Raw genomic sequence first — 25,974 nt, forward strand, 5'->3', positions numbered from 1 at the left:
CACTGCTGCAGTCCCCAGAGAAAGACCTGGCATCCTGTCGCTTTGTGTAAGATCTGAGCTGAGACAGGCCTCGTTATCTCTGTGACAGTAGAACAACCTATTGTGTTGTCAACTCCTCACCTGGTGTGGCCAATTTCAGAGGACTTGTTCAGAGAATGCATCAAATCTTCTCAAGAAGATAAAATCCTTTTGCCATGTCTTTGACCGTGAGAGGGACAAGGAAGGAGGCCTTGGTCAAAACATGCCACCAGGACAGTGGGGAGCTGTTTTTGTGGTTCCTGTGACTTTTGGATAGTAAAGTGGAGAGTCACAGTGGAACTAAGAAAGAGGGAAGCTGAGAGCTCTCTGATTTGGGTTGGCTCTAAATTCTGGGTATAGGAGTCTTTCACTTCTGTTTAGGTTTCTCGGCCATGACCATGAGCTAGGAAAATGGCTAGAGTCCTAAGGCAGAAGCTCTACCAGGAATGAAGAATATGCATCTCTCTGGAGTTGTGTCTCCACCAGGTACGGGAACCTGAGGAACCCCAAATGAGGGCTGTGGAACAGAGGGGCCCTGCCAGCAGACCTCTCTTCCTCAAACAAAGGTCTGATCATTCTCTCTCTTTTTCTAAACCCATTGTGGTTCCCATCGATTAGATAATAAAGTCCAGACTTTTAGCAAGGCCCTGCTCATCTGATCCAATCCACCTGGCAGCCTCATTCCCTGCTATCCTTTCCAGGTTCTGTGTGCTCCAGCCAGTTCAGATTCTTTGCTGATCTGCAATGGCACAAACTCTTCGAAGCCTCTGTGTTGTTCTTACGTTGTTTTTCTGCATGAGATGCCTTTTTACTTTCCATACATGATGAGCTCCTACTCATACTTCAAGGTCTAAAGTTAACACAGTTTCCTCTGTGATACCTTCTTCTTTCCTGACACTCTCAGGAAGAATTCACTGTAACAGCATTAATCTCACTTGTATTGTATATCATTAATTTAGTAGTACAAGTTTCTGCTAAGTACATCTTTTCTGCGAGACATCTAAGATCTGGGGATTTAAAGAGAAAATAACACAGTCTCTTTCCTCTAGGAGATCATAATCTAGTTGGGTAAATGGGTACAATCCAGTGCACTGTGTAATGCATTATCAGAGATACAAAGTATTGTACCTCTTCATAGAGAGTGGGAGGATAGGCAGAGGAAAGGGAGAAAGATGTCAGGGATCAGGGAAAATTTCATTTACACAAACCAAGATTTTGATTAATAGTTTATGAATAAATTAATGACATTTGACCTGTGATGACCCCATTAGAAATAATTAAATGGAAATCTCTTTTATAAGTATAACCCAAATATAGGCTGGGGTCCCATGTGGCCAGTGTCTTCATGAATTCAATTTAAAGAGCACATTATGACTGCCAATAATAATTAAAGGATAATTCCAATCTTTATATCTCTTTAGGAATATTTTTAAAACTCTAATTTGTAAGCATAGGCAACATTTCTCAGAATCTCCATCCTACATTCCTCTCTAGAGATGTTGTTCTGGAACATCTCCCCCAAAAAAACCCAGATCTCTAACTTCACCTCCACCTTCCATAGCTTCTACCTCTTCTCACTTTCCTGTTTCCTTGCAGCTCTCTATTTAAATACTTTTCTCTTTCCTCCTACCTTTGTGGACCTGCTGCTCTCTCTCAATCTATTGATATTTCCCTCTCTCTCCCTCTCCTTCTTCCCCTGTCTCTCTTCCCAGTCTTCAAATACTCTATCTCAGAAGAGAATATGTGCAGGTAAAGTGAATATGTGAAGCAGCCTGAAAGTACTGGTAGGAATAAATGGAGTCTGTGAAATGTCCCATAATATTTAAATTTATTACAACTGTGTTGCTCCTTTACAAAAACAAACAAATGAACAATAACACTATGTTCTGATCAGATATTGGCCTTCCAAGCACCTTTTTGAAATGCTCTCTAAGGATTCTTTTTTCTTCTCCAAAATTCTTCAGTCAGCAATTGATCTGGCTCACGTCTTTTTTAAGAATTTAGAGAAAATAATTTTGGAAGAGAGAGTGCTGGGAGGGGTGAAAACCTCCAACCACGACCATCATGTAGAGACCACTGTGTCCTTGACACCCATGCTGCATGCAGCCAGATACTGCCTCTCCTGTTCTCTCCCATTGATTAAAAGAGCCTCCAAACAGCTGTTGCTAACTTTCAATTTAGGATAAACTACTAAATTGTTTGTTGGAAGGAGTCTCAAAAATGTTTGGAGATTTCTGATTTCTTAGGTTCAGGAAGAAAAACACTCTAGTGGGCAGAAGGAATCAGGATAGTTTAAAATGCTGCCCTCAGCCACAAAGGCATTAGGGCAATTGCAGAGTCCTTGGGGAGGTTGCAGGCAGCTGCCTTGCACTAGTCTAAGTGGAGAGGGCAAAGCCCACATGATTGTTGGCCACATCGAAGACAGAGTAATACTCCTTGAGGAAGACATTGCCCAGAATCCACAGAGGCTCCCCGCTGGAGGAGGGCAGGTAAGAGGCCTCAATCCCCAGCATGCAGTAACTATTGTTCTGAAGAGACAGAGGACATGAGGACATCACCAGTTGCACTGCAGAGGCCTTTCCCATGGGAACGCCCCCCACCCTATATTCCGTGATGCCTGGGGCTCCCTGACTTCTTGTTCACCCTCAGCCCTGCCCCTGGTGATTGCCCATAGCAACCCAGATGTGAGCTGGGACACAGACCAGCCTTGGTCCCATCCAAACACACAATCCAGGGACCCTGGGGTGAATACGTATGTTGAAGACATAGGCAGAGGGAGGCAGTGGGAAATGGGACCCACTGATGATGAAGGTGATGGTGGGCATGCTCTGCACGGAGTCGCAGTTGACCACAAACAGAGAGAGAAGAGGCAATGCTGCAGAACGCCAGGGCTGGGGGCCCAGACAAAGGGCCCAAGTCCCCCCTTTCCTGTGAGACTCTCTTCTCCACCTTCCAGCAGAGGCTGTTTCAGAGCATGGAAGGCCAGGCCTGACTCTTGGGCACAATGTTGACTGGTCCTCTTGCTTCTTGACTCCTCTCCTTAAACATACCTCAGCTCTTAGTTTTGGGGAGTGTGGATATGGCCATAAGGAGTTAGGCTCTTCCAAAACCCAAATTCTAACCTCAGAAAGTACAAATTACAGAGAAAAGGCATTGGCACACTTTTGTAGAAGTATACTCATAACACACTCTCATATCCACATTTGTGTATACCAGTCCATGTACTCATCACATGCACACACACATCCACACACAGACACTTGCATGCAGGGAAAAGCAAACTACATATGTGTACCAAGGGGTGGAGATGTGGGCACAGGAGGCTCCTCAGAGTAAAACCCAAAGGTGCATTTCTAGAGAAGGAAGAAAGCCAAGTGGAATGTACAAGGGCATTGTGGCCTGACTCTATTTCACTCAGTCAAATGACAGTGGCCAGACCAAGCTGAATGTGCTCCTAGGACCTACAGTGAACTAGCAGCACCAGACAACCATTCAGCCCTCACTCACAGTCTGGATGGGGTTGGTATTATTCCCTCCCCTTTCCCTTCCGTGCATTGGAGGTTCATGAAATGCCAAGCTGTGTCCCCACCTGTTCTGTCCTGCCAGGGTTCAGGTCCCCACACAACCCTTCCTCCTCCCTCTCATGAACTCAGGCACTTGGGCTCCTGGCTGAGGCTGCATGGATGTGCAGAGAAACCTTTGGCTTCTGGCTACTCACATCACCATTCTCGTTTTCCTGGGCTCCTGTTGACTGCAGGAAGGAGGTTATGTACTGCTGGGAAACAGCCAGCAGGAAGGTCCCCATATCCACAATGGCCTGGCAGCCCTGGGAACACCAGCCAGTGGCCTGGTCACCGATGGCAAACCTGAGAGGGACACCAGTACAAAGAGAGTCAGGTGCCTCTTCCACAACCATGAGCCCTGTCCTCCCCTCATCACCGCCACCACCGCCCCCAATCTAGGAGCTCCAATGTTCTGCATCTTCCAGGAAGCAAGGCCACCCTATGACATATCTACCCATGTAATGGTGTTGGGCCTTTGTGATTATTGGAATAATAGCCTCAGTCTTGTACTGGTGACCTCTCCAGCTCTGACTGGAAGCTCTTGGAAGGCAGAGACTGTGTCTTGTCTTCTTTAATCTACCGTTGTGTGGCCCAGCACACAGTGCCAAACACAGTCAGGGCTTGAAATTAATTGATATATACAAGTTGAGCACCTACTATGTGCAAGACACTCCTATAGGGATCATGGTGATATAAGGAGGGGGTAAATCATACTTTCTGTTTTTAAGGAGCTTATTCTAACTGAAAAGACACAACACAATATGTCATGCCATGACAAACACTATAAGGCAGTAGCTGATAAACTCCATAATGTGGTACATAAAGTCCTATATGATTCAGTCCCTCATTCCCTGTCCAGCTTTTTCTGCTGCTCTACTTCTCCTCTTCATTCTCATGTGTTTGCTGGTGCTGTCTATGAGACAAGGCACTTGGAGATACAATGGTGAGCAAGACAGACACCACAGCCTAGTGGAAAGGCCAGACACTTAACAAAAACACACATATATGAGGTGTAATTGCAGTCCTGATATGTGCTGTGAAGAAAATACAATGTTTCAGAGAAGAGGAAACTTGAGCTATTCTGGGGTTTCACACAAGGGTTGTTCTAAGGAAGTGATGCTTAAAGAGTGAGAGTAATTGGTCCATGTGAAAAAGACACCTCTATTCCAAGCGCATGAAGCTAGTCCCCAGACATGCCCAGTTTTTCCTTTCTCCACTCCTGCACATTGGGCTGTTTTTCCAGTGCTTACCCAGTGATTTGGACATATAAATTGTGACAGGGGCACAGGTAAATACTACTGGATTAAAAGTGAGAGATCACTGTGGACTGGGCCCCCGGGAGAAATATGGAGGGGATAGGAGTTAATCCAGGCTCTGAAGTTTGCCTAAAATTCAAATAAGCATGGAGAAGAGGAGGGACACTTCAGGTGATATTAACAAAAGAAGCAAGAAAGTCATGACAAGGTGCAAGCACTTGATGAAGTCTATGCTTCAGATCAGGGAGTAGGGGAAAGGCTGTATAGATAGGTAGGGGCTAGCTTCTGTATGGTCTTGAGTACAGGCAAAAGGCGTTTTTTCTTAAATTTGCATGTGATGGAAAATTCTTGAGGGCTTTGAGTGTAGAAGCAGTGGATTCATGATCAGTGGGATCTGATGTGTTGTGTTCAGGTTCAAATTTTGAAATTTGTAAAATGTGTGACTTTTGATAATTTACCAACATCTGAGCCTTGATTTCTTTATCGATGGAATGAAATACAGTTCTGACATCCTTATAGTGTTATGGAAATTATATGCAATAGTATATGTAAAATATTTAGCACAGTATCTGGCACGTGGAAAGCATCAATGCATCAATAGTAACAACCATTACTCTTACTGATGATGGAAGTGGTAAAGATCATGTTGATGGGATAACGAAGCTTCTAAGAACAAAGACGTGAAGTCACAGGGCCTAGGAATGACCAACCTGCTGACACGGCAAAGCTCAGGGACCAGTTTAAAAAGTTCAGTCAAGAGCTAGACTCCAGAGTCTACTGAGCTCCAGGACAACCTCAGCCTGGGGGTTTGATGATTCTTTAAGAAATCTGTGTCATGAGAGGAATGGGAAATATTGTCATGTTGGAGGAACATCCTAGGAGTGTCCATAATCCATTGGAACTGTCCACTCTACTTATTCCTAGATGACAAGCTGCCAGTACATTTCCCGGGTGACAAGGATCCAGACGATCTGACCAGAATAGAGTTGGGTGTCCACACCTTCCAGGATGAGCTCTCACCATATTGATAGATTGGTTGGCTGGGGAGAAAGGTACAAGAGCATGAGTTCCACCACATGAATGGGTCAGGCAGTTCCTCTCTCTCCTCCCGCCTTCCCTCTCTCCCTCAGACACAGAGGTACTGCAGAACAAGGGTGTGCTGTCCTCTGAGCTGCTCCTTAGATTCCACCTGACTCAAAGTACAACAGAGAGGAGAATTCTTAGAGAAACACCCAAAGTGTCAGAGACTTGGAAACACAGACTCCATTATATAGGAGAGGACAGGCACCTGAAAACAAACTATAGAAGTATCCCAGAGAGACCTTTCCTGGACAGGGTGAGAATAAGAAGAAACCCCTCTGAGAATACCTGGAATGGGGCCTGACAGAGACACCAAGTGTACCATGATGGGCATGCTCCTATCGTGGTCAGGTTGGTAACTATATAATGTGAAGAGGATCTAGGCCTCCTGTGTTTACTACCTTGGATCAGGTACCCTGAGCTTGATATATTTAGGAAAAAAGATCAGGAAGTAAAATTTGCCATAAAAGTTCGAGGCCAGGTGGAGTAGGAAAAGTACTGGATTTCTGATCAAGACATTTAAGCTTGAGTCTCGGCTTCACACCTACTAGTGACTGACCTTGATCAACATCAACAACCTGTTTGAGCCTTCATTTCCTCATTGGCAAACCTGGGCTAATAACAGGATTTTTGAGATGTCATTTGAAGGGATTGCTACAAGAGTACCTTATAAAGCCAGAGATGTTATTATAATTATCATTCCATTTCTGTTCTCTTACTAGTAAATGCTCATGTGGCTTGTTCAATTGCTCTACAGTTGTGCAAATCTAACACAGCAATCTCTAGATTTACTAAACAAATGTTGAAGGAATATTGCATTTTTTAAGAAAAGAGTCATCATATGGCTTATGGTCATAATTAAAAATTCTTCTACTGTGTAAAATAAAATTCCCCCCACAATGTAATTACAAATTTTCAGAAATACATGGATTGTTTTACTCACTGTATCAGGAAACTTTTTTACCTAGGCTCTGTCTGATGTTGAGTTGTCCAAAGCCCCCACAGTGCATCATTTGATGAGCCCTTCCCAGGACAAAGGTTCTTACCGAGAGAAGTAGAAGCTGAAGAGGGGTTGGGTGAGCTGGTCCTGCTGCAGCCTGCTCTGCATGACTGTTGGGGTACCTCCCACCGCCAAGCTGGGGTAGGCCATTCCCAGAATCCCATCAAAGTCTAAATAGTAGAAGGGATAGCTGGGTTCACTCTCTCACTCAGGCCAAACTCCTGGTTATCAGTGACGAAGTTCTGAACCTGGGGTGAGCAGAGAGAAGAGTTTCACAATTCAGGTGGACAAATCTTTCCCAGACTTAGGTGCCCAGGGTCTGGAATCTAGAACCTCTCCCAGGAGAGGAAGTTGGCTTTTTTCATGCTAAGCTCAAACATGAGTGTGAGGGTGGAAGGTGAAGGGGCAACAACATAACCCAACCAAATATGTCTTGGAAAAAGGAGTGTGGCTGTTACGGAAGCAGAGGCAGCTGATTTCTGGAGTCATAGTTTCCACATCCATGGGCAAGGAAGAACAGTGACTGGTGTTATATTGAAAAATCCACGTGCAAGAACAAGAGAGAACTGTGGGAGTTGGATGTAAAGAAATAAGGAAAATGTGAAAGGATATGTCTTCAAATATCCAAAGTGAAATTGTGTGGAAGAGGGAGCAGATTTATTCTATCTGATTCTGAACAGCAGAGTAAAACCAGGGAAGAAAGTCAAAAGGCATAGCAACCTTAGCACCACATAAAGAGCTTTCTGCAGTCAGAACTGCTGTGGAAGCAATGCCTGTCTTGGGAGGAAGGTTGAATTAGATGAACTTTGACATCCTTTCCAACTCTAGCTTCTGGGAATGTCGTACAAATTAGTAATTGTGGATTTCTCTCATAGCTTAAGGCTCTAGAAAATGAAAGCCAAACCACAGAACCTCAGAGGATATTACTCACAGTAATATGAGGATATTACTCACAGTCATGGTATCAAATACCAAGACCACAACCAGGCTTCCAAAATCATAGGACAGTGTATAGGTTTGCCCATTGTTTCTGAAAGTGGAGGACTGGCTGGGGTTGAACTTATTGTGATTGGCTGTAGAAAGACAAAATGAAATATTAGTCTCATTATTACCCTCGATGGCCTAGGATCATCAGACCAAGGCTGGGATAGGACCTTAGCCTCACTTCCTTTGTACTGTAGACAAACTGTGTTAGCCACAGAAAAGCCTGTCCCCTTGGATAACATACATTGCCCAAATTCCTTCCAATCCACCATCCCTGAGGGATACATCTCTTCAAAAGTGCCAGGAATTCCAGCCCACAGGAAAGAAGGGATGGAAAGGAACAATGTAGAAAGGAATGGAAGCCTCAGTCTATTTCTGCTCTCTATCTACTATTAGGACTTTTTTTTAAACTTTTATTTTATATATTTTAAAATACAGCAGGTTCTTATTAGTTATCAATTTTATACATATTAGTGTATATATGTCAATCCCAATCTCCCAATTCATCACACCACCACCCCCACACCCCCGTGGCTTTCCCCACTCGGTATCCATACGTTTGTTCTCTACATCTGTGTCTCAATTTCTGCCCTGCAAACCTGTTCATCTGTACCATTTTTCTATGTTCCACATACATACGTTAATATACGATATTTATTTTTCTCTTTCTGACTTACTTCACTCTGTATGACAGTCTCTAGATCCATCCACGTCTCAACAAATGACCCAATTTCGTTCCTTTTTATGGCTGAGTAATATTCCATTGTATATATGTACCACATCTTCTTTATCCATTCGTCTGTCGATGGGCATTTAGGTTCTTTCTATGACCTGGCTACTGTAAATAGTGCTGCAATTAACATTGGGGTGCATGTGTCTTTTTGAATTATGGTTTTCTCTGGGTATATACCCAGTAGTGGGATTGCTGGGTCATATTGTAATTCTATTTTTAGTTTTTTAAGGAACCTCCGTACTGTTCTCCAGAGTGGCTGTATCAATTTACATTCCCACCAACAGTAAAAGAGGGTTCCCTTTTCTCCACACCCTCTCCAGCATTTGTTGTTTGTAGATTTTCTGATGATGTCCATTCTAACTGGCGTGAGGTGATAACTCATTGTAGTTTTGATTTGCATTTCTCTAAAAATTAGTGATGTTGAGCAGCTTTTCATGTGCTTCTTGGCCATCTGTATGTCTTCTCTGGAGAAATGTCTAGGTCTTCCACCCATTTTTGGATTGCATTGTTTGTTTCTTTAACATTGAGCTGCATGGCTGTTTATATATTTTGGAGATTAATCCTTTGTCCATTGATTCATTTGCAAATATTTTCTCCCATTCTGAGGGTTGTCTTTTCGTCTTGTTTATGGTTTCCTTTGCTGTGCAAAAGATTTTAAGTTTCATTAGGTCCCATTTGTTTATTTTTGCTTTTATTTCAATTTCTCTAGCAGGTGGGTCAAAAAGGATCTTGCTGTGATTTACGTCATTGAGTGTTCTGCCTATGTTTTCCTCTAAGAGTTTGATAGTGTCTGGCCTTACATTTAAGTCTTTAATCCATTTTGAGTTTAATTTTGTTTATGGTGTTAAGTACTGTTCTAATTTCTTACATTTACATGTACCTGTCCAGTTTTCCCACCACCACTTATTGAAGAGGCTGTCTTTTCTCCACTGTATATTCTTGTCTCCTTTGTCATAGATTAGTTGACCATAGGTGCGTGGGTTTATCTCTGGGCTTTCTATCTTCTTCCATTGATCTATGTTTCTGTTTTTGTTACAGTACCATATTGTCTTGATTACTGTAGTTTTGTAGTATAGTCTGAAGTCAGGGAGTCTGATTCCTCCAGCTCCGTTTTCTTCCCTCAAGACTGCTTTGGCTATTTGGGGTCTTTTGTGTCTCCATACAAATTTTAAGATGATTTGTTCTAGTTCCGTAAAAATGCTATTGGTAATTTGATAGGGACTGCATTGAATCTGTAGATTGCTTTGGGTAGTATAGTCATTTTCACAATATTGATTCTTCCAATCCAAGAACATGGTGTATTTCTCCATCTGTTGATGTCATCTTTAATTTCTTTCATTAGTGTCTTATAGTTTTCTGCATGCAGGGCTTTTGTCTCCCTAGGTAGGTCTATTCCTAGGTATTTTATTTTTTTGTTGCAATGGTAAATGGGAGTGTTTCCTTAATTTGTCTTTCAGATTTTTCATTATTAGTATATAGGAATGCAAGAGATTTCTGTGCATTAATTTTGTATCCTGCAACTTTACGAAATTCATTGATTAGCTCTAGTAGTTTTTTGGTGACATTTTTAGGATTCTCTATGTATAGGATCATGTCATCTGCAAATGGTGACAGTTTTACTTCTTCTTTTCCAATTTGTATTCCTTTTATTTCTTTTTCTTCTCTGATTGCCATGGCTAGGACTTCCAAAGCTATGTTGAATAATAGTGGTGAGAGTGGACATCCTTGTCTCGTTCCTGATCTTAGAGGAAATGCTTTCAGTTTTTCACCTTTGAGAATAATGTGTGCTGGGGGTTTGTCGTATACGGCCTTTATTATGTTGAGGTAGGTTCCCTCTATGCCCACTTTCTGGAGAGTTTTTAACATAAATGGGCGTTGAATTTTGTCAAAAGTTTTTCTGCATGTATTGAGATGATCATGTGATTTTTATTCTTTAATTTGTTAATATGGTGTATCACACGGATTGATTTGCATATATTGAAGAATTCTTACATCTCTGGGATGAAACCCACTTGATCATGGCGTATGATCTTTTTAATGTGTTGTTGGATTTGGTTTGCTAGTATTTTGTTGAGGATTTTTGTGTTTATGTTCATCAGTGACATTGGCCTGTAATTTTCTTTTTTGTGTGATATCTTTGTCTCATTTTGGTATCAGGGTGATGGTGGTCTCAAAGAATGAGTTTGGGAGTATTCTTTCTGCAAATTTTTGTAAGAGTTTGGAAAGGATGGTTGTTAACTCTTCTCTAAATATTTGATAGAATTCACCTGTGAAGCCATCAGGTCCTGAACTTTTGTTCATTGGAAGATTTTTAATCACAGTTTCAATTTCATTCCTTGTCATTGGTCTGTTCATATTTTCTATTTCTTCCTGGTTCAGTCTTGGAAGGTCATCCCTTTCTAAGAATTTGTCCATTTCTTCCAGGTTGTCCATTTTATTGACATAGAGTTGCTTGTAGTTGTCTCTTAGGATGCTTTGTATTTCTGCTGTGTCTGTTGTAACTTCTCCTTTTTCATTTCTAATTTTATAGATTTGAGTCTTCTCCCTCTTTTTCTTGATGAGTCTGGCTAATGGTTTATCAATTTTGTTTATCTTCTCAAAGAACCAGCTCTTCGTTTTATTGATCTTTGCTATTGTTTTCTTTGTTTCTATTTCATTTATTTCTTCTCTGATCTATATGATTTCCTCCCTTCTACTAACATTGGGCTTTGTTTCTTCTTCTTTCTCTAGTTCCTTTAGGTGTAAGGTTAGATTTTTTATTTGATATTTTTCTCGTTTCTTCAGGTAGGGTTATATTACTATAAACTTCCCTCTTAGAACTGCTTTTGCTGCATCCCATAGGTTTTGAGACATTGCGTTTTCATTGTAATTTGTCTCTAGGTATTTTTTGATTTCCTCTTTGATTTCTTCAGTGATCTCTTGGTTATTTAGTAATGTAGCCTCCATGTGTTTGTGTTTTTTACGTATTTTTCTCTGTAATTGATTTCTAATCTCATAGCATTGTGGTCAGAAAAGATGTTTGATATGATTTCAATTTTCTTAACTTTACTGAAGTTTGATTTGTGACCCAAGATGTGATCTATCCTGGAGAATGTTCCATGTGCACTTGAGAAGAAAGTGTAATCCGCTGTTTCTGGATGGAGTGTCCTGTTAATATCAATTAAATCTATCTGGTCTATTGTGTCATTTAAAGCTTGTGTTTCCTTATTCATATTCTGTTTGGGTGATCTGTCCTTTGGTGTAAGTGAGGTGTTAAAGTTCCCCACTATTATTGTGTTACTGTAGATTTCCTCTTTTATAGCTGTTAGCAGTTGCCTTATGTATTGAGGTGTTCCTATGTTGGGTGCATATATATTTATAATTGTTATATCTTCTTCTTGGATTGATCCCTTGATCATTATGTAGTGTCCTTCTTTGCCTCTTGTAATAGCCTTTATTTTAAAGTCTATTTTGTCTGATTGGAGTATTGTTGGTCCAGCTTTCTTTTGATTTCCATTTGCGTGGAATATCTTTTTCCATCCCCTCACCTTCAGTCTGTATGTGTCCCCAGGTCTGAAGTGGGTCTCTTGTAGACAGCATATATATGGGTCTTGTTTTTGTATCCATTCAGTGAGTCTATGTCTTTTGGTTGGAGTATCTAATCCATTTACATTTAAGGTAATTATCAATATGTATGTTCCTATTACCATTTTCTTAATTGTTTTAGGTTTGTAATTTGAGGTCTGTTTCTTCTCTTGTGTTTCCTGCATAGAGAAGTTCCTTTAGCATTTATTATAAAGCTGGTTTTCTGGTGCTGTATTCTCATAGCTTTTGCTTGTCTGTAAAGATTTTAAATTCTCCGTCAAATCTGAATGAGATCCTTGCTGTATAGAGTAATCTTGGTTGTAGGTTTTTCCCTTTCATCACTTTAAATATATCCTGCCACTCCCTTCTGGCTTGCAGAGTTTCTGCTGAAAGATCAGTTGTTAACCTTATGGGGATTCCCTTGTATGTTATTTGTTGTTTTTCCTTTGTTGCTTTTAATATTTTTTCTTTGTATTTAATTTTTGATAGTTTGATTATTATTTGTCTTGGCCTGTTTCTCCTTGGATATATCCTGTATGGGACTCTCTGTGCTTCCTGGACTTGATTGACTCTTTCCTTTCCCATATTAGGGAAATTTTGAACTATAATCTCTTCAAATATTTTCTCAGTCCCTTTCTTTTTCTCTTCTTCTTCTGGGACCCCTATAATTCAGATGTTGGTAAGTTTAATGTTTTCCCAGAGGTCTCTGAGACCGTCGTCAATTCTTTTCATTGTGTTTTCTTTATTCTGCTCTGCGGTAGTTATTTCCACTATTTTATCTTCCAGGTCACTTATCCATTCTTCTGCCTCAGTTATTCTGCTACTGATTCCTACTAGAGAATTATTAAGTTCATTTATTGTATTGTCCATCATTGTTTGTTTCCTCTTTAGTTCTTCTAGGTCCTTGTTAAACGTTTCTTGTATTTTCCCCATTCTGTTTCCAAGATTTTGGATCACCTTTACTGTCATTATTCTGAATTCTTTTTCAGGTAGACTGCCTATTTCCTCTTCATTTGTTAGGTCTGGTAGGTTTTTACCTTGCTCCTTCACCTGCTGTATTTCCTTGTCTTCTCATTTTGCTTAACTTACTGTGTTTGGGGTCTCCTTTTCGCAGGCTGCAGGTTCGTAGTTTCCATTGTTTTTGGTGTCTGCCCCCAGTGGCTAAGGTTTGTTCAATGGGTTGTGTAGGATTCCTGGTGGAGGGAACTAGTGCCTGTGTACTGGTGTATGAGGCTGGATCTTGTCTTTCTGGTGGGCAGGGCCATGTCTGATGGTGTGTTTTTGGGTGTCTGTGACCTTATTATGATTTTAGGCAGCTTCTCTGCTAATGGGTGGGGTTGTGTTCTTCTCTTGCTAGTTGTTCGGCATAGGGTGTCCAGCACTGTAGCTTCCTGGTCGTTGAGTGGAGCTGGGTCTTGGCATTGAGATGGAGATCTCTGCGAGATTTTTACCATTTGATATTACGTGGAGCTGGGAAGTCTCTGGTGAACCAATGTCCGGAGCTTGGCTCTCCCACCTCAGAGGCACAGCCGTGATGCCTGGCTGGAGCACCAAGAGCCTGTCATCCAAACGGCTCAGAATAAAAGGGAGAAAAAAAGAAAGAAAGAAAGGAGAAAGAAAGAAAGAGATTTTTTAAAAGGTTATTAAAATAAAAAACAAAAAATAATATTAAAAAATTTTTTTAAGTAATTAAAAAAAAAAGAAAGAAGGAAACAAGAGAACAACCAAACCAAAAAACAAATCCACCAATGATAACAAGCACTGAAAACTATACAAAATAACAAAACAAAAAACAGACAGACAGAACCCTAGGACAAATGGTAAAAACAAAGCTATACAGACAAAAATCACACACAGAAGCATATGCATACACACTCACAAAAAGAGAAAAAGGGGAAAAAATATATCGTTGCTCCCAAAGTCCACCTCCTCAATTTGGGTTGATTCATTGTCTATTCATGTATTCCACAGTTGCAGGGTACATCAAGTTGACTGTGGAGATTTAATCCGCTGCTCCTGAGGCTGCTGGGAGAGATTTCCCTTTCTCATCTTTGTTCACACAACTCCTGGGATTCAGCTTTGGATTTGGCCCTGCCTCTGCCTGTAGGTCGCCTGAGGTCATCTGTTCTTCGCTCAGACAGGACGGGGTTAGAGGAGCAGCTTCTTCGGGGGCTCTGGCTCACTCAGGCCAGGGAGAGGGAGGGGTACGGAGTGCATGGTGAGCCTGCAGCGGCAGAGGCCAGCGTGACATTGCACCAGCCTGAGGTGTGCCATGTGTTCTCCTGGGGAAGTTGTCCCTGGATCACGGGACCCAGGCAGTGGTGGGCTGCACAGGCTCCCGCGAGGGGAGGTGTGGATAGTGACTTGTGCTTGCACACAGGCTTCTTGGTGGCTGCAGTAGCAGCCTTAGCGTCTCATGCCCGTCTCTGGGGTCCACACTGATAGCCGTGGCTCGCGCCCATCTCTTGGGCTCCTTTAAGTGGCGCTCTTAATCCCCTCTCCTCGTGTGCCAGGAAACAAAGAGGCAAGAAAAAGTTTCTTGCCTCTTTGGCGGATCCAGACCTTTTCCTGGACTCCCTCCTGGCTAGCTGTGGTGCACTAGCCCCCTTCAGGCTGTGTTCATGCAGCCAACCCCAGCCCTCTCCCTGGGATCCAACCTCTGAAGCCCGAGCCTTAGCTCCCAGCCCCTACCTGTCCTGGCGGGTGAGCAGACAAGCCTCTCGGGCTGGTGAGTGCTGTTCAGCACCCATCCTCTGTGCGGGAATCTCTCCACTTTGCCCTCTGCACCCCTCTTGCTGCGCTCTCCTCCGTGGCTCCGAAGCTCCCCCCCCTCCACCACCCACAGTCTCCACCTGCGAAGGGGCTTCCTAGTGTGTGGAAACCTTTCCTCCTTCACAGCTCCCTCCCACTGGTGCAGGTCCCGTCCCTATTCTTTTGTCTCTGCTTTTTCTTTTTTCTTTTGCCCTACCCAGGTATGTGGGGAGTTTCTTGCCTTTTGGGAAGTCTGAGGTCTTCTCCTAGCGTTCAGTAGGTGTTCTGTAGGAGTTATTCCACATGTAGTTGTATTTCTGATGTATTTGTGGGGAGGAAGGTGATCTCCACGTCTTACTCTTCCACCATCTTGAAGCTCCCCTTTTGTGTAATTTTGACTTTTAGAAAACTATAAATGATGTTTCACATAACCCAAAAATAAGTAAATAAAATCAAGGATATAATAGAGGTGGTGGTGGTGGGGCAACTCAAATCTGCAATACAAACAGTGACGAATGAACTTAACCGTTTTTTAAAAATAGAACAACATAACCACAATGAAGGGATTAAGGAAGAAAAGAACTAACCATATTAACTTTGGAAAGTAAGATTTTGCCTACATACCTAAAGGCTGAAGACAAAAAGAACTATGCACAAATACTATACTCTAGTTAGCAAATTTGTTTTTTATAGGTGTATGTGTTAGCAATTCTGAAACTATTTGATGTGTGTTCCAGAACTAAACAAATAAGTAAATATTTTGTGGATAATGAAAGCCAGGTTTGTCACTGGCAGAGAATTAAATTACAAATAGGGAAATGGGAAAGGCTAGAATGAACACTGTGGTGTTGAAATCAGAGGTATCAGTATGAAATTATGGCTTTAATAACATATAGATAAGTTAATACATAAAATTGATATCGAAATATATGTATACATAAATATATTTCCTAGCTTTGACCACTGAAAGGGCCTAGAAATAATGACATCACAGAAGCAATAAGTACATCTAATGCCAAAATCTTGATTTCTAAATCCTGTTCTCCAATAAAAGAACCAGAGATCTTGAAGAAATGTCTGATTTGGGTGCTGGAGCAGGGAAAATACAAAAAAAGACTGGAACAGCTTATGTTTCCAGGAAGTAAGGAAGTACTAAAAAATGATGAGGTCATGTCAGAGGGACACAAGAGCCACCTTGAAGGAGTTCCCAGTGGCCAAAATTGGAACAATCTGAGTAACAAAATAATGATAATGATGAAATATGACCCATAGAATAAAGTAAATACTGAGTAAATACTATTACCAATGAATAATCAAATAAACAAATGGGGAAAAAGAGACAGATGTTACTTACAAGATGTCAGTTAATGAATCTAGAAGAAAGAGTGGAAAGTAAAAAGTCACTATTTGACAAATAGCACCCAGTAATAATTGTTGGAGACAAGAAAGAATCAATGGATGTCAGAAATTTTGGATGAAAGTATGACAAGAAACTTGATATTTGCATAGTCTTAAAGTATTTCACCACAAGATATTTGTAATTACTAAGGAAAATAGTAACTTTACAATGCAAGAAACACAGCAGACAGCATATAATACAAGAGATCAAAAAGTTAATATCACCAGCAATGAGACATGCCAACATCATGTAACTCCTGATATGATGCACTGAGGAGGACACAATATCTGTCCTCTGACTTTCTTTCCAAAAATGCATAACCTGAGTTTAAACATAAGAAAATATCAGACAAACCCAAAATGAAAAACATTCTACAAAATAACTGGCCATATTCTTCAAATGTGTCCAAGCCATGAAAGACAAGAACTACCCAGGTTGGGGGAAACTAAGGAGATATGACAACTAAATGCAATGTAGGATCCCAGATTGAATTCTGGACCAGAAAGAGGCATTTCCTTCAAAATAGAGCTTGCGTTGAACAAGTTCTTGACACATCCACTGCTCCTTCACTGACCTGAGACCCCCTATCACCTCTCATCTGTGTTACTAAGATAATCTTGGCTTCTTTGTTTTTATCCTTGTCCCCTACAGTCTATTATCAGCCCAGCACCCAAACTGAAGTCTGATCATGTTGTTCCTTTACAGTGGTTCCTGATTTTACTCAGAATGAAAGACAAAGCCTTCAGAATGACCAGCAAAAACTTTCCATGGTCAGGCTTCCCAGACCTCTAGAAGGGGCTCTCTCAGCTCTCTCCCTTACACACTGTGCTGCAGCTCTGCCCAGCTCCTTCTTCTTCACTGACACCCAGGCACACTCTGCCTTAAGACCTTTGCAAAGCTGTTCATTTGGTCTGGATCATTCTTCGCCCATATATCCCCATAGTGCATGCCCTTATCTTTTAGTCTTTTATCAAATGGCATATTTTCAACAAGGCATACACTAATCACCCTATTGAATACTGCCAACTGCACATTCCCTGCCCCTACACTTCTTTTTTGAAGTATAATTATCTTACAATATTGTATTAGTTTCAGGTGTACAACATAGTGATTTGATATTTTTATACATTCTAAAATGATCACCATGATGTCTAGTTACCTTCTGTCACCATACAAAGTTATTGCAATATTATTACTATATTCCTTATGCTGTAAATTATAACTGTGACATTTATTTTATACTCAAAATTTGTACCTCTTTATCTCCCTCAGCTATTTCACTTATTCCCCCAGTTCCACAGAAACCAGTTTGTTCTTTGTATCTATGTGTCTGTTTCTTTTTGTTATGTTTGTTCTTTTATTTTGCTTTTTATATTCCACATATAAGTAAAATCATATGGCATTTGGCCATTTGCAGCAACGTAGATGCAACTAAAGATTATCATACAAAGTGAAGTAAGTCAGAAAGAGAAAGAGAAATACCATATGATATCACTTATATGTAGAATCTAAAATATGACACAAATGAACCTATCTATGAAACAAAAACAGAATCAGGGACATAGAGAATAGATTGGTGGTTGCCAAGGGGGATCGGGGTGGGAGACAGATGGATTGGGAGTTTGGGATTAGCAAATGCAAACTGGTATATATAGGATGGATAAACAACAAGGTCCTACTGTATAGCACAGGGAACTATATTCAATATCCTGTGATAACAGAGATCAGCTCGATGCTTTGTGACCACCTAGAGGGGTGGTAGGGAGGGTGGGAGGGAGATGCAAGAGGGAGAAGATATGGGGATATATGTATATGTATAGCTGATTCACTTTGTTATAAAGCAGAAATTAACACACCATTGTAAAGCAATTATACTCCAATAAAGAAGTTAAAAAATAAATATCTTCCACCAAAAAAAAGAAAAATCCTGTGATAAACCATAATAGAAAAGAATATGAAAAAGAATGTGTGTGTGTGTGTGTATATATATACATATATATATATATATATATGTATATATATATACACACACACACACACATTCTGCATGTATATACATGTATAACTGAGTCACTTTGCTGTACAGCAGTAATTAATACAACACTGTATATCAACTATACTTCAATAAAAAGTTTTTAAAAAATCATACAGCATTTGTCTTTCTCTCTGTCTGACTTATTTTACTTAGCATAATACCCTCTAGATCCAACCAAGTTGTCACAAATGGCAAGATTTTATTCTTTTTTTGTAGCTGAGTAATATTCCATTGTGTATATATATACCACATCTTTATCCATCTATCTATTGATGAACACTTAGGTTGCTTCCACATATTGGCTATTGTAAATAATGCTGCAATTAACATAGGGCTGCATACAACTTTTTGAATTAGTGCTTTTTTTTTTTGGAAAAATACTCAGAAGTGGAATTACTAGATATTATGGTAGTACTATTTTCACTTTTGAGGAAACTCCATACTGTTTTCCATAGTGGCTGTACCAATTTACATTCCCACCAACAGAGTACAAGGGTTCCCTTTCTCCACATCTTTGCCCACACTTGTTATTTGTTGTCTTTTTGATAATAGCCATTCTGACAGGTGTAAGATGATATCTCCTTATAGTTTTGATTTGTATTTCCCTGAAGATTAGTGATTTTGAGCATCTTTTCATGTGTCTGTTGGCCATCTGTATGTCTTCTTTGGAAAAAATGTTTATTCAAGTCCTCTGCCCATTTAAAAAACTTTTTTATGTTGAGTTGTAAGATTTCTTTGTATATTTTGGATATTCCTCCCTTATCAGATATATCATTTGCAATATCTTCTCCCATTTAGTAGGTGGACTTTTTGTTTTGTTGATGGTTTCCTTCACTGTGCAAAAGCTTTTTGGTTTTTTTAGTTCTATTTGTTTATTTTGCTATTTCAATTATTCTGCTCTGATCTTTATCATTTCTTTCTACTAACATTGGGTTTTGTTTGTTCTTCTTTTTCTGGTTCCTTAGGTGTAAAGTTAGGTTATTTAGTTGAGATTCATCTTGTTTCTAGAGGTAGGCTTGTATTACTATAAACTCTCCTCTTAGAACTGCTTTTGCTGCATACTATAGATTTTGGATCATTGTGTTTCCATTTTCATTTGTCTCCAGGTATTTTTTGATTTCTTCAGTGACCACTGGTTGTTTAAAAGCATAATGTTTAGGGCTTCCCTGGTGGCGCAGTGGTTGAGAATCTGCCTGCCAATGCAGGGGACACGGGTTCAAGCCCTGGTCTGGGAAGATCCCACGTGCCGTGGAGCAACTAGGCCCGTGAGCCACAATTACTGAGCCTGCGCGTCTGGAGCCTGTGCTCCGCAACAAGAGAGGCCACGACAGTGAGAGGCCCGCGCACCGCGATGAAGAGTGGCCCCCGCTTGCCGCAACTGGAGAAAGCCCTCGCACAGAAATGAAGACCCAACACAGCCATAAATTAATTAATTAATTAATTAATTAAAAAAGCATAATGTTTAGCCTCCATGTGTTTGTGTACTGCAGTTGTTTTTATTTTAGTTGATTTCTAGTCTCATACCACTGTGGTCAGAAAAGATGCTTGATATGATTTCAATCTTCTCAAATTTATTGAGACTTGTTTTGTCACCAGCATGTGATCTATCCTGGAGAATGTTCCATTTACACTTGAAAAGAATGTGTATTCTGCTGCTTTTGAATGAAGTGTTCTATATTTATCTGCTAAGTTCATCTGCTCAAATGTGTCATTTTAGGCCAGTATTTCCTTATTGATATTCTGTCTGAATGATTTGTCCATTGATGTAAGTGTGGTGTTAGACAAAGTAGTCCTCTACTATGTTTGTGTTACTATCAATTTCTCCCTTTATGGTTGTTAATATTTCCTTTATAAACTTAGGTGCTCTTATGTTGGGTGCATATGTATTTACAATTATTATGTCTTCTTATTGGATTGAGTCCTTTATCATTATGTAATGTCCTTTTTTGTCTCTTGCTAGAGTGCTAGTCTTAAAGTCTATTTTTTCTGGTATAAGAACTGCTACTCCAGCTTTCTTTTCATTTCCATTCACATGAAATACCTTTTTCCATCCCTTCACTTTCAGTGTGTTTCTTTAGACCTGAAGTGAGTCTTTTGTAGGCAGTATTTTATGTGTCTTTTTTTTTTAAATCTATTCAGCCACTCTATGTCTTTGATTAAGGCAGTTAGTCCATTTACATTTAAAGTAATTATTGATAGGAATGTACTTACTGCCATTTTGTTAATTATTTTCTGGTTGTTTTGTCCTGCCGCCACACTTTGGTATTCCTACACTGCCTTACTTTTTTTTGTATTCCATAGAAGCAACCTGCTTTTGTAAGTTAGGAATATTGGTATCAGGTGACAGTAGCACACAGGGTTACTTTATGAATACGGTACTTTTATTGGGGTATAGTTGTTTTACAATGTTGTGCTTCTACTGTACAGTGAGGTGAGGTAGAGTTCCTTGTGCAATACAGCAGGTTCTCATTAGTTATCTATTTTATACATATTAGTGTATATATGTCAATCCCAATCTCCCAATTCATCCCACCCCCTTTCCCCCCTTGGTGTCTGTACATTTGTTCTCTACGTCCGTGTCTCTATTTCTGCCTTGCAAACCAGTTCATCTGTACCATTTTTCTAGGTTCCACATATATGCGTTAATATATGATATTTGTTTTTCTCTTTCTGACTTCACCCTGTATGATAGTCTCTAGGTCCATCCACGTCTCTACAAATGACCCAATTTCATTCCTTTTTATGGCTGAGTAATATTCCATTGTATATATGTACCATATCTTCTTTATCCATTCATCTGTCGATGAGCATTTAGCTTGTTTCCATGACCCGGCTATTGTAAATAGTGCTGCAATGAACATTGGGATGCATGTGTCTTTTTGAGTTGTGTTTTTCTCTGGGTATATGCCCAGTAGTGGGATTGCTGTTTCATATGGTAATTCTATTTTTATTTTTTTAAGGAACCTCCATACTGTTCTCCATAGTGGCTATATCAATTTACATTCCCACCAACAGTGCAAGAGGGTTCCCTTTTCTCCACACCCTCTCCAGGATTTATTGTTTGTAGATTTTTTTATGATGGCCATTCTGACCAGTGTGAGTTGATGCCTCATAGTTTTGATTTGCATTTCTCTAATAATTAGTGATGTTGAGCATCTTTTCATGTGCCACTTGGCCATCGAATACAGTATTTTCATTACCCCTCTCATTCATTCAATGCTCATTTGAATGCCTAGAGTAATCACATTGCCTCATAATTTGAATATGAATCAATACCAAAAGGAAAATGGGGGGGATAAATTAGGAGGTTGGGATTAACATACACACTACTATATACAAAATAGATAATCAACAAGGACCTACCTTGTAGCACAGGGAACTATACTCAATACTCTGTAATAACCTATATGTGAAAAGAATTTGAAAAAGAACAGATATATGAATACATATAACAATCATTTGCTGTACACCTGAAACTAACACAACATTGTAAATCAACTATACTTCAATATAAAAAAAATTTTTTTTAAGAATGCAGACATTTATATGCAAGGATCATTTCTTAATTATCTTTGTGTGCCAGAGCTTAGTACAGAGGTGAGCACTGAGTAGTCCTTCCATAAATATTGGCTAATTTGTGAACTAATAATTTGAAAATAAAGATCAGATTGTCATAGACTATAATAATCACATATGGATGGCTAGATGAGAGTGATCAGAGGAAGAGAGAGGGAAAGAAGAAGTAGAGAGTAGATTGTAAATCTCAAAAATCACATGCCTTCTGGAGCCAAAGAGCAAATTGTTCTACTCTTCTGGCAAAAGTTGCCAGCAGCCATTTCTGTGTAGACAGGGACACCAGGATTCTTTCTCCCCAGTGCATTTTACGTTAGTTATCACATCCTAATATTTATATTCCATCAGCAAAGCCACTGATTACCTTTTAAATTGTCTACAAAATGAACATTAAAGTACTTGATACTTGCCAGAGGGAAAAACAAACAGATTATTAGCTTGTGTAGGGACACAAGCTGGTACAAAGATAGGAAAGCTCATGTGCCTAGAGATTAAATGTGCAGGGAGAGGGCTTCCATGGTGGTGCAGTGGTTAAGAATCCGCCTGCCAATGCAGGGGACACGGGTTCAAGCCCTGGTCCAGGAAGATCCCACATGCTGCGGAGCAACTAAACCCATGATCCACAACTACTGAGCCTGTGCTCTAGAGCCTGCAAGCCACAACTACTGAGCCCATGTGCCACAACTATTGAAGCCACATGCCTAGAGCCCATGCTCCACCACAAAAGAAGCCACCACAATGAGAAGCCTGTGCACCGCAATGAAGAGAAGCTCCCACTTGCCGCAACTAGAGAAAGCCCGTGCACAGCAACGAAGACCCAATGCAGCCAAAAATAAAAATAAAATTTTTTAAAAAGTGCAGAGAGATGAGAGAGAGACTCAACTTCCTTCTGTGTATCCTAACCCTTGGGTCTGCCACCATGTCCTGTGTGTTGGTGGACAGTGAAAAATTGTCACCATGAAGATTCTTGTCTTGGTCCTGGTTTGTCTACACCTCTCAGAGGGTGTGGAAAGGTTTGTATTGGGATTCAGGTTCATTGTGAATTCCAGTCTTTAAAGAGAATGACAAGCCAGAGAAGAGCAAAGTAATCCATCTGTACATCTCTTCGAAAGGCAGTCAGATTGTTTCTTGATACCATAAAGTGAAAACCTGCTGGGGGCCAAGACTTAAATGGATGGATGGATGGCTGGATGGATGTGTGTGTGTAGGAGTGAGTTGGGTGTATTTTTTGCTTAAGAATGAAGGATACACGATCCCTGCCTCAGCTTATAGGAGGGTCTGGGAAGAAACAGACATTTCTTCTCTGGAAACAATATATAAGTACAAAACCCAAATATATGGAATAGTGTATTTCCATGCTGGGAATGCTGGAGTAACTGTGGAGATCAGAAGTTGCTAAAATCTGGGAGGATTTCCTATAAGAGGCTCGTCTTTAGCAGAGTACTGAAGAGGTTTGAAAACTCCAGGTCAGGTCATTGAAGGAATTGTTGTAATGGGACAAGGTGAAGCTCATTCTTTTTGTTTACCATATTCTCTGCAGAATCATGCTGAGGAAAGGAAAGTCTATCTGCAAGGTGATGGAGGAGCAGGGTGTAATGGAGAAATTCCTAAAAAAACACCCAAAGGTTGATCCAGCTGCCAAGTATCATTTCAATAATAATGCTGTTGCTTATGAGCCCTTCACCAACTACTTGGATGTGAGTGAATTGGGAGGTGGTGTCCATGACCCTTGGCTAATAACCATTCTTAAATACTCATTTATACTTCTTATTAACTCTGATTTTGGCCTAGTTACAGAACCTAAGTCTCACTTTCCTATGGAAACTATCTGAAAGAGTTATGAGTTGGTGCTAATTGTATAGTAGTTCTTTTTCCTTCCTGCTTCCCAAAGTCCCATTTATATGGTTAAAGGATTCATAGAGGGAATGTTCAAGCTGATTGAGAGATCCAAAGGAGGTCCTAGCAATGAGTTGCAGGGGAAAGAAGGAAAACACACGCAAGCCACTGGACAAAATCTCCAGTGGCTCCAGACACTATATATCTCCCTTTTCTGGAAAGACACACAGGTGACCACAGCAAATATTTGAATGGTCTTGAGGCTACAGTATCTGCTCAGGGCATCAAAACGTACTGGTGTCCTATGGACTGTCCTTAGTGAAATGTTACATAGAGTCTAGAGCTGGAAGCCACTTTAGGGATCTCCTATTTCAACTACCACGTTTTACAGATAGAGGAACTGGAAGCAGGTAAATGACATGGCTGACACAAATCCATTTAGAACTTGAACTACCTCTCAGTGACATTTTCTTCTTGCTTTCCATGCTACCTCTCACTTTAGACTTCCAAGAACTCTTTGCAAGTATATGACCAGGAGAGAGGAGAATGGTAGTGGGAGTATCTAACACTAGAAATGAAGGGGAGACGAGTGTGTGTGCAAATATGTATGTGTGTTTGTGTGTGTGTGAGTGTGTGTGTGAAGTGGGAGCATGGATAGACACTGGGAAAAGAGGGAAAAGTGATTCTTCTCCATCTTTGGGTATTCTGGCAGAGCATGGTAAATCCATGGAGGTATCACCTTATTACAAGGCAGAAAACACATTTAAAAGAGGATATTGGGGGAGGAGCTTCAAGATGGCGGAGGAGTAAGACGCGGAGATCACCTTCCTCTCCACAAATACATCAGAAATATATCTACATGTGGAACAACTCCCACAGAACACCTACTGAACGCTGGCAGAAGACCTCAGACCTCCCAAAAGGCAAGAAACTCCCCACGTACCTGGGTAGAGCAAAAGAAAAAAGAAAAAACAGAGACAAAAGAATAGGGATAGGACCTGCACCAGTGGGAGGGAGCTGTGAAGGAGGAAAGGTTTCCACACACTAGGAAGCCCCTTCGCAGGCGGTGACTGTGGGTGGCGGAGGGGGGGAGCTTCAGAGCTACAGAGGAGAGCACAGCAACAGGGGTGCGGAGGGCAAAGCGGAGAGATTCCCGCACAGAGGATTGGTGCCGACCAGCACTCACCAGCCTGAGAGGCTTGTCTGCTCACCCGCCGGGGCGGGCGGGGGCTGGGAGCTGAGGCTCAGGCTTCGGTTGGATCCCAGGGAGAGGGCTGGGGTTGGCTGCATGAACACAGCCTGAAGGGGGCTAGTGTGCCACAGCTAGCTGGGAGGGAGTCCGGGAAAAAGTCTGGGGTTGCCAAAGAGGCAAGAGACTTTTTCTTGCCTCTTTGTTTCCTGGTGCATGAGGAGAGGAGATTAACAGCGCCACTTAAAGGAGCTCCAGAGACAGGCGTGAGCCGCAGCTATCAGCACGGACCCCAGAGACGGGCATGAGACGCTAAGGCTGCTGCTGCCGCCACCAAGAAGCCTGTGTGCGAGCACAGGTCACTATCCACACCTCCCCTCCCGGGAGCCTGTTCAGCCCGCCACTGCCAGGGTCCCGTGATCCAGGGACAATTTCATTGGGAGAACACACGGCGCACCTCAGGCTGTTGCAAGGTCACACCGGCCTCTGCCGCGGCAGGCTCACCCCGCATTCTACCCCTCCCTCCCCCCGGCCTGAGTGAGCCAGAGCTCCCGAATCAGCTGCTCCTTTAACCCCGTCCTGTCTGAGTGAAGAACAGACGCCCTCAGGCGACCTACACTCAGAGGCGCGTTCAAATCCAAAGCTGAACTCTGGGAGCTGTGCGAACAAAAAAGAGAAAGCGAAATTTCTCCCAACAGCCTCAGGAGCAGAGGATTAAATCTCCACAGTCAACTTGATGTACCCTGCACCTGTGGAATGCCTGAATAGACAACGAATCATCCCAAACTGGGGAGGTGGACTTTGGGAGAAAAGATATATATATATTTTTTCCCTTTTTCTCTTTTTGTGAGTGTGTATGTGTACGCTTCTGTGTGTGATTTTGTCTGTATAGCTTAGCTTTTACCATTTGTCCTAGGGTTCTGTCTGTCCTTTTTTTTTTTTTTTATTACTTTTTAAAATTTTTTCCTTAATAATTATTTTATATTTTTTATT

At 41.0% G+C, this 25,974-nt stretch overlaps 1 pseudogene; it reads right to left on the reverse strand.

Moving 5' to 3' along the window:
• Positions 1-2,393: 2,393 nt before the first annotated feature.
• Positions 2,394-10,654, reverse strand: LOC118901074 (annotated as a pseudogene).
• Positions 10,655-25,974: the final 15,320 nt, after the last annotated feature.

Source organism: Balaenoptera musculus, chromosome 1, assembly GCF_009873245.2.
Source record: "Balaenoptera musculus isolate JJ_BM4_2016_0621 chromosome 1, mBalMus1.pri.v3, whole genome shotgun sequence".
NCBI lineage: Eukaryota > Metazoa > Chordata > Mammalia > Artiodactyla > Balaenopteridae > Balaenoptera > Balaenoptera musculus.